Below are 12,954 nucleotides of genomic sequence, written 5' to 3' on the forward strand. Positions count from 1 at the left end.
TTTTAGATGTGCACTGTGCAGCACTGAATGCAAAGCCCTAACTCAGCATCCAGCCATTCCCACTGCATCAGAAAAGGTCCTACCGGGGTTACCACTGTTACCAGGTAACTGCTCTGGTGGTGGGGATTGTTTCTGGGTAGGGCATGCAGCAGATAGCTGGAGTGGCAGGCATGTGAGGATTTGAGCATCTGTGCAGCAGCATACACTGCTCTCTTCAGTCTTGAGGCTGTGTGACTCATCTCACACTGTATCCATGCAGCCTTGGGCAGACAGCATCCAGTCTGCTGGTCCCCTTAGCCCTGCTCTTTCTGCTGTGGCCCTAAGATCAACTAACTGAAGTTTGTTAGGGGAACAGTGCTTTGTAGAAAGGTGTCAGTGGGAAGAATAAGTTAGTGCACACACGCCCCTCCCAATGCAGCATTGTTTAGTGCAGGGTGAGAGGGAACTTGTTCCTAGCAAATAAGTGACATGTGCTGCTGTGGCTGATGTATAGTGGCATGCTGATACTTCACACATTAATGTAAGGTTTATTTTTATAGTTTTTGTTTTCTCTGTCGCAGATTTTACAGTTTCCCATAGTAGCTCTGCGGTTCCAATCAGTAAACTTATATTTGTCTGCACCTCCATGCTTCCTCCTCAGTCTTCACCTTGCTTTGCTCCTGTTGGCTGCCCTAAATCTCTTTAACCAACTAACCTCACACCAGAATCACATTCAAAATAATATTAAATGAATCCACAGTGGAGGAATTTATATATTTATTTACTTATTAGTACTGCTTAGGTCCAGTTTCAAATATTGCAATTTATTTCAATTTTTTTAAATGATTAGCCCAGCAGTGGATGATCCACTGCTGGGCTAATAATTTTTAAAAAAATTATAAAATAAATTGATTTAGTTGTTTTTTGGGATGTTGGGGTGGAGAGCAAAATTGCATGGGGTGGGGGGAGGCCCAAGAATTTTTTTGCCCAGGGTCCAGTGAATATTAAAGACGGCCCTGGGGACATTAAACACTAAATACATTTTATAGACATAGCCTCCCTCTAGTTATGGGTGCCACCATGTATAAATCTGTCTTCCACTATATTCTAGTGCTGACCTGTTTACACATGTGCAGTAATTCTCCATCAAATAACTGCAGTGTAACTTCAGTTCCAAAATAACAGCACCCATGACTAGAGAGAGGTGCGTGAAATGTATTTAGCGTTTGGTGTCCCTTTAATGAGGGCGGTATATTTCACAGATATTTTACAGAAGACACAGAATAATGTTATTGCTTTAGGTATGTTGTATTTTATATTTATAAATTATGCTAAATAATAGTTTATAAGTGCAATCTCAGAGTCTAGTTTAGGTAAATGTAAAAAACTGTTATAAAAAGTTTTTCTCTGACATATAAGGAGGTATTCTGCAAATCTACATGAAAGCAAAAATTACAGAATCAGTGAGACAATACAATTGGCGGCTAATTGAGTGACTATTGATAATGGCTAACTAATATATTGATAATCATATTTTAGTTGTTTATCATTTTCATAGTTTAAAAATATGTGATCAGACCTTTATTTTTAACTTTTTATTGAATTGGGAATTGATGATATAAATTATTATGTGAATTGAGCACATGCAAAAACTTCAAAAGATGATGAAAAAAAGAGTTTCTAGAGGTCCAGTCTGTAATAGAAAAGTCCACAAATCTTGAGAAAAGTGTCTTCTTATAGACTGATACACCTCTGTCAAATGTTTTCTAACATAAGTGGGTTTTCTAATGGAGTTCCCTTATATTCTAGCTGTTCTAAGTTGGGTTTAATAAACATTGTGTATTGCAATATGGATTCTAAGTTTTCTTCTATTTTTTGCCTTCTTTAGTTGTAGCTATGATGCAACTGAGATACATTATAGCAGTTATTTTGTACTTCTTTGAAAGTCAATATATATATATATTTTATTTCTAAAATGGCTCATATATGTTTCAAGTCTAATCCCCTGCATAGAGAGGTGGATTGCAAATTATTAGTAATACGACTTAGTTAAAAAGATCTGAAAGAGAATCATGCCTCTGGAGAAAAATAGTAAAGGGTTAAGGGAACTAGTTTGAAGCCATAAATATATGAGAACTGTGGGGGTGGTCATCCACTGATAAGTGGGCAACTGGCCTCATAACATGCATAACATTCTATATGTGCCTGTCCCCCTTGCTCGACAAGAAGAGGATTTTTTTTTATCCATCTATGGAGATTGGTTTATGTCCTATACTATTTCTTTTAGAAAGTTATAATCTTTTAAGATTTATCATGAGACTGCAGTTAACACAGCAGCATCTGCAGATTTATTAACTGGGAAGAGAGGAACTGCTGACAGACCCTTTAGGTTAATAAGAGTTCACTCTTCCCACCGACTCCAAGTAGCTGCTGTGGCATTATTTATTGCTATGTGTATATGCGAGTGCCTAGGCATGCATGTGCTCCACTTGCCTGCTCTTAAATTTCTTGAGTGCACATGTTTAGGTTTTCTTCTAGACAAGACAGAATTTATATGAATGTGTATGAATGTGAGAGCTTCTTAAGGGAACAGTAATTTCCCCCCAGTGTTTGATTGTTAGTATGTACTGTGAGCATTTGTCCTCTGTCTAACATGATAAGCTGCATCCGCTTGACCAGTGACCTAATAACCAGCCATTATGTAACCACTGACCTTACTGTATTTTATTCCTTCACTTGACAACTGGATTTTAGCCTCCCTATACCTAGTCACTGGACTGATGACTGCCTGTAACTGACCACTGGACTTATATGGGTCAATTTATCAACCCTCTGTCGCACATTCCCGATCAGTGGATCAAGTCCGACAGACATCGCTGAATGTGGAGAGCAATACGCTCTCCGCATTCAGCATTGTACCAGCAGCTCTTGTGAACTGCTGGTGCAACGCCACCCCCTGCAGATTCGCGGCCAATCAGCCGCTAGCAGGGGGTGTCAATACGATCGGGTTGATTTCCTGCGATGTCTGTCCGCCTCCTCAGAGCAGGCAGACAGGTTATGGAGCAGCGGTCTTTTTTTTCAGGCAGGTACATATTGGGAGGCTATGGGGCCTATTTATCAAGCTCCGTATGGAGCTTGAAGGCCAGTTTTTCTGGCGAGTCTGAAGGCTCGCCAGAAAAACTGGCCTTCAAGCTCCATACGGAGCTTGATAAATAGGCCCCATAGCCTCCCAATATGTACCTGCCTGAAAACCTAATTGTACTTGATAAATGGTGAACTAAACAGACCTCTAGACTTATAACCCACTATACTTGTCCTTTGGCCTCTTATACAGTATGAGTTATCTCTGGACTTAACTTATATATCTTTATTGATACACATTTGCTAACCTTGTTGTTTGCTGTTCATCTTAGTACATAATACAGACTTTAAAATGTCCTTTGACCTGATATGTGCTTCTGGATACCTGTCATCAACATCCAGCAAATCCAGTCTTAACCCAATAACCAAGCATTCATGTAGTCTTAGACAGTAATATTGATAATGGTGAGGTGTTCCAGCAGTCATGTTAAGTATGACTCTGACTGTAACCTACCTTTTTTGCTGATGCCATACTCATATTATTTGTACTGTATCAAAACATGCATATTTATAGCTCTGATAAAATGAACACTCCTGACTTGGACTCACCAGTTTATGGCTGGATAACAGTAGTACACCTGAATCTCTGTAATCCTTCTCCATAACCATAGGCATAAACCCCTCAGCTGAATTCAGTTTGAGAAGTGCTCTACATAACAATGTTGCTAGAATAACAACTCTCTCAAATATCAATTTGAACTAAGAATCTCTGATACTTTGGAGGAACCTGTACAATTATTGATGTAAATAGACTACTTGTTCTGAGAGCAATTGAGAAGCATTCTTTCTACTGACCTAGTATATGGAATACTAGTATTCTCTCTGAACCACTTCAGTTTACTTCCTTGGCTGAATTGGTACATATATAGTTTGGAATATGTTGCAATCTATGTCTCATGCCCAATTTGTCTGAATCACTTAATTTAGATGGTGAGTTATATTTGTGTCTAGTACTTGGCTAAATATTTCAAAAGCTGCCTCAATTTGCTTTTTATATTTTGCAGTTTTCCTGTTTTGTGTAGTAATGAGGGAAGGGCAAGGAACACTAAGAGATGGTTGTGCTGGAGTTGGAGAATTAGACAGTTAAATTATAACATTAATACTTCTTGACTCAAACTGACAGAGAAGTCTGTTTCATATATGGCAGAACAGATATTAAAATTTGTGTCAAAAGCAAATAAATCCAAGCCTGGGGCAACTGAACTTTTACAATATTATACAAGCCTGATGCAGAACAATGTATACTGATACACAAAGAGACGAAACCTTATCAAATATGTAATCTAGAGACAATTTAATACTGTATATACTGTAAATGTGTTGTTCTCATGGATGTTATGTTGTTACTCTATCTCTTGACATTAAAAGATCAGTAAACATTTTAAGTTTTTATGTAAAATGTTTACTTCTGAGTAATGAAACAGTTTTGAAATATATTTTCATTAATGAGCAATTTCTAATTGTCAGAACTTGAAATACACCGTCTAACTTCTCAAGGGTATACCTGCTACATATCTGCCCAATAGTGGCTTTATCAGATAACAACTGCAAAACAATTCAATTTGTATTAACTTTATGACAGTAACCTTGTTGTCTGCAGACTAAAGCCCAGATTGGTTTCTCCAAATAAGGCAAATGGTGGGTGGAGTTTGGCCAATGAAAAATAAATGTGGTAAAAAGGTTGTCACTATTTTTAAAAAACGTTAAGACTTAGCTGATGTGTTATTCTATAGCAACACAACAGAAATGTCTTGTAAATTACAAGGGGGTTACTGTCCCTTTAAGAAGAAGATAATGAGCTGTTTGTTAAAGGGACAGTCTAGCCAAAATTAAACTTTCATGATTCAGATATGTCATGCAATTTTAAACAACTTCCAATTTAAGGTGTATCCAGTCCACAGGTTCATCCATTACTTGTGGGATATTCTCCTTCTCAACAGGAAGTTGCAAGAGGACACCCACAGCAGAGCTGTCTATATAGCTCCTCCCCTAACTGCCACCCCCAGTCATTCTCTTGCAACTCTCGACAAGAAAGGAAGTATCAAGAGATATGTGGTGATTTAGTGTAGTTTTTACCTTCAATCAAGAGTTTGTTATTTTTAAACGGTACCGGCGTTGTACTGTTTTACGCTCAGGCAGAAATTAGAAGAAGAGTTCTGCCTGGTGATTTGATGATCTTAGCGGTTTGTAACTAAGGTCCACTGCTGTTCTCACACATAACTGAAGAATATAGGACAACTTCAGTTGGGGGAACGGCCTGCAGATTACCTACCTTGAGGTATGTTCAGTAATTTTATTTCTAGAGAGATGATATGAATTCTAGAAAATACTGACAGAGCCTTGTGTACTGAGGTAAGCCTGATGCAGTGATTTAACAGCAACTGGGATCATGCTTACAGAACAGGGTAATACTCATGTTAATACTTATATTACTTAGGGACAAAAACGTTTACATGATTTTAAAATAGGAAATTTTTTTCTCTGAGGGAGATAACTCTTTATTTGGGGCCTAGTTTCCACATGGCTAATCAGGCACTCCTAGGAGTACTTTCTTAAGGCCCCTCTGGCATCCAGTACATGGTGGGAGGGGCCTATTTTAGCGCTCTAAATGCGCAGTTTTTATTCAGACTGAGACATCCAGCTTCCCTAGAGGAGTCCTCTGACACCTGAGGACCATTACAAGGGGTTTATTTCTGCACATAATCGTATTTGTGGGCAGGTAGGAGCCTCAGCAGAGCTGTGGCAGGGTGCTCAACTGTCTTTTAACGTTTTTTAACGTTTTTCAATCCGGTTTGGGGCCTAAGGGGTTAATCATCCATTTGCAAGTGGGTGCAATGCTGCTTTAGTCCCTTACACACACTGTAAAAATTTCAAAGAATTTGCTTTATTTTTTCACTGTTTTGCAGTTTAAGTGTTAGTTTTTTTTCTCTTAAAGGCACAGTAACGTTTTTGTTTAATTGCTGTTTTACCTTTATTAAAGTGTTTTCCAAGCTTGCTTGTCTCATTACTAGTCTGTTAAACATGTCTGACATAGAGGAAACTCCTTGTTCAATATGTTTAGAAGCCATGGTGGAATCCCCTCTTAGAATGTGTACCAAATGTACTGAAATTTCTATAAACTATAAAGACCATATTATGGCACTTAAAGATTTATCTCCAGGGGATTGTCTGACTAAAAAAAGGGAGATTATGCCATCTAACTCTCCCCATGTGTCAGAACTTATAACTCCCGCTCAAGTGACGCCAAGTACATCTAGCGCGTCTAATTCGTTTACCTTGCGGGACATAGCGGCAGTTATGAATCATACCCTCACAGAGGTATTGTCCAAACTGCCAGGGTTACAAGGAAAGCGAGACAGCTCTGGGGCTAGAACTAATACAGAGCTTTCTGACGCTTTATTGCCTATGTCCGATATACCCTCACAATGCTCAGAAGCCGAGGCAGGTGAGCTTCTATCTGTGGGTGACCCTTACAGCATTTACATTTAAGCTTGAACACCTCCGCTTATTGCTTAGGGAGGTTTTAGCGACTCTGGATGACTGTGACCCCATTGTGGTTCCAGAGAAATTGTGTAAAATGGACAAATACTTTGCAGTGCCTGTTTACACTGATGTTTTTCCAGTCCCTAAGAGGTTTTCGGAAATTATTACTAAGGAATGGGATAGACCAGGTGTGCCGTTCTCTCCCCCTCCTGTTTTCAAAAAGATGTTTCCCATAGATGCCGCCATGTGGGACTCGTGGCAGATGGTCCCTAAGGTAGAGGGAGCAGTCTCTACCCTAGCTAAGCATACAACTATCCCCATCGAGGACAGTTGTGCTCTCCTAGATCCTATGGATAAAAAATTGGAGGGCCTCCTTAAGAAAATTTTTATACATCAAGGTTTTATCCTCCAGCCTCTTGCATGCATAGCCCCAGTTACTGCTGCAGCGGCTTTTTGGTTAGAGTCTCTCGAGGAGGCTCTGCAGGTAGAGACCCCGTTAGATGATATTTTAGACAGGATTAAAGCTCTTAAGTTAGCTAATTCCTTTATTTCTGATGCCGTTTTTCAGTTAACCAAACTAACGGCTAAGAATTCAGGCTTTGCCATTTTGGCGCGTAGGGCGCTATGGCTTAAGTCCTGGTCAGCAGATGTTACTTCAAAGTCTAAACTTCTTAACATCCCCTTCAAGGGACAGACCCTATTCGGGCCTGGTCTGAAGGAGATCATTGCTGATATTACTGGAGGAAAAGGCCACGCCCTTCCTCAGGATAGGTCCAATAAGTTAAGGACCAAACAGAATAATTTTCGTTCTTTTCGAAACTTCAAGAGTGGCGCAGCTTCAACTTCCTCTAATGCAAAACAAGAGGGAAATTTCGCCCAGTCCAAACCAGTCTGGAGACCTAACCAGGCTTGGAACAAGGGGAAGCAGGCCAAGAAGCCTGCAGCTGCCTCTAAGACAGCATGAAGGAGTAGCCCCCGATCCGGGACCGGATCTAGTGGGGGGCAGACTTTCTCTCTTCGCCCAAGCTTGGGCAAGAGACGTCCAGGATCCCTGGGCACTAGAGATTGTTTCCCAGGGATATCTTCTGGAATTCAAAGGGTCATCTCCAAAGGGGAGATTTCATCTCTCACAACTATCTGTAAACCAGATAAAAAGAGAGGCATTCTTACGTTGCGTTCAAAACCTACTGGTTATGGGAGTTATCCACCCAGTTCCAAGAGAGGAACAGGGGCTGGGTTTCAATTCAAATCTGTTTATAGTTCCCAAAAAAGAGGGAACTTTCAGACCTATCTTGGATCTCAAGATCCTAAACAAATTTCTCAGAGTCCCATCCTTCAAGATGGAAACAATCCGAACCATCCTCCCTATGATTCAGGAGGGTCAATTTATGACTACAGTGGATTTAAAGGATGCCTATCTCCACATTCCGATTCACAGAGATCATCATCAGTTCCTCAGGTTTGCCTTCCTAGACAGGCATTACCAGTTTGTGGCTCTTCCCTTCGGGTTAGCCACGGCACCAAGAATCTTTACGAAGGTTCTAGGGTCCCTCCTGGCAGTTCTAAGGCCACGGGGCATAGCGGTAGCCCCTTACCTAGACGACATTCTGATTCAGGCGTCGACTCTTCAAATTGCCAAGTCCCATACGGACATTGTTCTGGCCTTTCTGAGGTCTCATGGGTGTAAAGTGAACATAGAAAAGAGTTCTCTCTCTCCTCTCACAAGAGTTTCCTTCCTAGGAACTCTAATAGATTCAGTAGAAATGAAAATTTTTCTGACAGAAGTCAGAATATCAAAGCTTCTAATCTCTTGCCGTGTTCTTCATTCCACTCCTCGGCCATCAGTGGCTCAGTGTATGGAAATGATCGGCCTAATGGTAGCAGCAATGGACATAGTTCCGTTTGCCCGCCTACATCTCAGACCACTGCAACTTTGCATGCTCAACCAGTGGAATGGGGACTACACAGATTTGTCTCCTCTGTTAGATCTAGATCAAGAGACCAGGAATTCTCTTCTCTGGTGGTTATCGCGGGTCCATCTGTCCAGGGGAATGAGTTTCCGCAGGCCAGAGTGGACTATAGTGATGACAGATGCCAGCCTTCTGGGCTGGGGCACAGTCTGGAACTCCCTGAGGGCTCAGGGTTCGTGGACTCAGAAGGAAGCCCTCCTTCCGATAAACATTCTGGAACTAAGAGCGATATTCAATGCTCTTCAGGCTTGGTCTCAACTAGCTGTGGCCAAGTTCATCAGATTTCGGTCGGACAGTATCACAACTGTAGCCTATATCAACCATCAGGGGGGAACAAGGAGCCCCCTGGCCATGATGGAGGTTTCCAAGATAATTCTATGGGCAGAGATTCACTCTTGCCATCTCTCAGCTATCCATATCCCAGGAGTAAAGAACTGGGAGGCGGATTTTCTAAGTCGGCAGACTTTTCATCCGGGGGAGTGGGAGCTCCATCCGGAGGATTTTGCCCAGCTGATTCATCTATGGGGCAAACCAGAACTGGATCTGATGGCGTCTCGTCAGAACGCTAAGCTTCCTCATTACGGGTCCAGGTCAAGGGATCCCCAGGCGACGCTGATAGATGCTCTAGCAGCGCCCTGGTCCTTCAGCCTGGCTTATGTGTTTCCACCATTTCCTCTCCTCCCTTGTCTAATTGCCAAGATCAAGCAGGAGAGAGCTTCTGTGATTTTGATAGCACCTGCGTGGCCACGCAAGACTTGGTATGCAGATCTGGTGGACATGTCATCCTTCCCACCATGAACTCTGCTGCTGAGGCAGGACCTTCTGCTACAAGGTCCTTTCAAACATTCAAATCTAGTTTATCTGCATCTGACTGCTTGGAGATTGAACGCTTGATTTTATCAAAGCGTGGTTTCTCCGAATCGGTCATTGATACCTTGATTCAGGCTCGGAAGCCTGTCACCAGGAAAGTCTTTTATAAGATATGGTGTAAATATCTTCATTGGTGTGAATCCAAGGGTTGCTCGTGGAGTAAGGTCAGGATTCCTAGGATACTATCTTTTCTCCAAGAAGGATTGGAAAAGGGATTATCGGCTAGTTCCTTAAAGGGACAGATTTCTGCTCTGTCTATCCTTTTGCACAAGCGCCTGGCTGACGTTCCAGACGTTCAGGCATTTTGTCAGGCTTTGGTTAGAATCAGGCCTGTGTTTAAACCTGTTGCTCCGCCATGGAGTTTAAATTTAGTTCTTAAGGTTCTTCAAGGGGTTCCGTTTGAACCCTTGCATTCCATAGATATCAAGCTTTTATCTTGTAAAGTCCTGTTTTTAGTAGCTATCTCTTCGGCTCGAAGAGTTTCAGAGTTATCTGCCTTGCAGTGTGATTCACCTTATCTGATCTTCCATGCAGATAAGGTAGTTTTGCGTACCAAACCTGGGTTTCTTCCTAAGGTAGTATCTAATAGGAATATCAATCAGGAGATTGTTGTTCCGTCTCTGTGTCCTAATCCTTCTTCAAAGAAGGAGCGTCTGTTACACAAACTTGACTTGGTTCGTGCTTTAAAGTTTTAAAGTTTTATTTGCAAGCTACTAAGGATTTTCGTCAAACATCTGCATCGTTTGTTGTCTGCTCGGGAAAGAGGAGAATCCAAAAGGCTTCGGCAACTTCTCTTTCTTTTTGGCTAAGAAGCATAATCCGTTTGGCTTATGAGACTGCTGGCCAGCAGCCTCCTGAAAGAATTACAGCTCATTCTACTAGAGCGGTAGCTTCCACATGGGCTTTTAAAAATGAGGCCTCTATTGAACAGATTTGTAAGGCGGCGACTTGGTCTTCGCTTCATACTTTTTCCAAATTTTCCAAATTTGATACTTTTGCTTCTTCGGAGGCTATTTTTGGGAGAAAGGTCTTACAGGCAGTGGTGCCTTCCGTTTAAGTACCTGCCTTGTCCCTCCCTTCATCCGTGTCCTAAAGCTTTGGTATTGGTATCCCACAAGTAATGGATGAACCCGTGGACTAGATACACCTTACAGGAGAAAACAAAATTTATGCTTACCTGATAAATTTCTTTCTCTTGTGGTGTATCCAGTCCACAGCCCGCCCTGTCACTTTAAGGCAGGTGTTTTTTATTTTTAAACTACAGTCACCACTGCACCCTATAGTTTCTCCTTTTTTCTTGCTTGTCTTCGGTCGAATGACTGGGGGTGGCAGTTAGGGGAGGAGCTATATAGACAGCTCTGCTGTGGGTGTCCTCTTGCAACTTCCTGTTGGGAAGGAGAATATCCCACAAGTAATGGATGAACCCGTGGACTGGATACACCACAAGAGAAAGAAATTTATCAGGTAAGCATAAATTTTGTTTTATCATTAAATTTTCTATGTTCTCTTGGTATTCTTTGTTAAAAGCTAAACCTATGTATGCTCATGTGCTTATTTCTAAGTCCTTAAAGTCCACCTCTTATCTCAAGGCATTTTGACATTTTTTTCACAGCTAGAGTATGTTAGTTCATGTGTGCCATATAGACAACATTGTGCTCACAAATGTGGAGTTACCTAGGAGTCAGCACTGATTGTGTAAAATGCATGTCTGTCAAAATAACTAATATAGGGGGGCAGTCTGTAGAGGCTTAGATACATAGTAATTACAGAGATAAAAAGTATATTAATATAGGTTATGCAAAACTGGGGAATGGTAATAAAGGGATTTTCTATTTTTTTAAACAATAACAATTCTGAAGTAGACTGTCCCTTTAAGGCTCATTGTACATATAAATAAAAACAATATTACACTCAATAAGTGGGATAATAAAAACTAGAGGGCGCCTATTTTTCCAACTTTACAAAATTCACGTAACAAAAATGTTGACACTAATATAACCTTTAACCCCATAATAACCAGTATCTTACGCTGTGGAGGTGCTGCTTTCAATAGTGAGTTTACATATTGTATTTGGAGAAACCTGCTATGAGAATTACCTGACTGTGGTCTAAACCTGACAATAGGACACAGGGAGATGCTGGTCAGTGAGCTGAGACACTGAGAGATCTCAGCACACTCCGTTTAGCACACATATGTGTGAGTATTGTTTCGCTGTGAGTTATTGGTGGAGGTATTTGATATTTAAATCTGCACAGAGGCGCCCTTATTTTCTTTTCATTTATAAGTATATCAGTTTTATGCCTTTATTCTGTAGCATATTTGCAGTTTCCCTAAAAATATATTTTATGTTTTTTACATTATATATTTTAACTTAGCAAAATGTGTATGTTTATTCTCTTTTTGTAAATAATTTTTTTTTTGTTTTGATGTTCTGTTGTTTTTTCTTGTTTGTATGGCTTTTGGGATTTTTGTTTGCCATGGTAGATTCATTTCTAGAGTTAGTTTAGGCACTGGAAAAGTCTGTGCAATATTTGTAGCCATTACACATTTTTTTACTAAAATGTTTTTGGATAAAGGATTTCCTAATGTAGAGTTGAGGATTTTGTCGCATTGCTCCTGCCCCATGAATGCATTCCCTTTTTTTTTTGTTCCATAAAATACACCAACATACTCCTACAGAGAGGTATGCACAAGCAATAGGATCACACATGTAATGGGGAACTCATACACAAACTAGAAAGTGTGCTTAGAATAGTATAGAGCTATACAAATAAATCTACCTATAAATTGTTGACCTTATATAGACATTAAAACTAAAAAGAAGGGCATACACATAAAAAGCCAAATGTGAAACATAATGCACTTAAAAGGGATAGGAAAGTCAAAATTAAACCTGCATGATTCAGGTAGAGCATGTCATCTTAAGGCACTTTTAAATTCACTTCTATTTGTAAATATGCTTTGCTAGCTTGGTATCATTTGTTGAAAAAGAATACACACATATATTACACTAGGGGGAGCTAGCTGCTGATTGGTGCCTGCACACATTTGTTTCTTGTGATTGGCTAACTAGATGTGTTCAGCTAGCTGCCAGTAGTGCAGTGCTGCTCCTTCGGCAGAGGATAACAGGAGAATGAAGCTAATTTGATAATAGAAGTAAATTGGAAAGTTGTTTAAAATTGTATGTTCTATCCAAAGCATGAAAGAAAATGTTGGGGGTTTCCTGTCCATTTAAATAAAAAAGTCTAAATACAGAATATAAGGCTGTGAGCATATACATGCACATCTGCAAATGAAAACCGACTTACCTATGTAATAAAGAGGAGCATATGGAAGGAAACCTGGGCTTACATGCACGCTCAGAGGGGGGCTTATACATTCACAAAGTAATATATAAATGCACAGACGCATATGGTCAAACAGATGCTGTCAGCTGTGATTCCTGCTACCCTATGTTCCCATGGGGTGAGGTAGGTGCAGGTAAATGGCTCAGCCAAATGAGACAGCTCC

General features: G+C 40.6%; 1 protein-coding gene across 1 annotated transcript in view; it reads right to left on the bottom strand.

The window, feature by feature from the left end:
• The window catches only part of LOC128663378 (aminopeptidase Ey-like), a 173,187-nt gene that overhangs the window by 90,377 nt on the left and 69,856 nt on the right, over positions 1 to 12,954 (bottom strand). The gene's annotated exons all lie outside the window — the stretch shown is intronic.

The sequence above is a fragment of the Bombina bombina genome, chromosome 6 (genome assembly GCF_027579735.1).
Source record: "Bombina bombina isolate aBomBom1 chromosome 6, aBomBom1.pri, whole genome shotgun sequence".
NCBI lineage: Eukaryota > Metazoa > Chordata > Amphibia > Anura > Bombinatoridae > Bombina > Bombina bombina.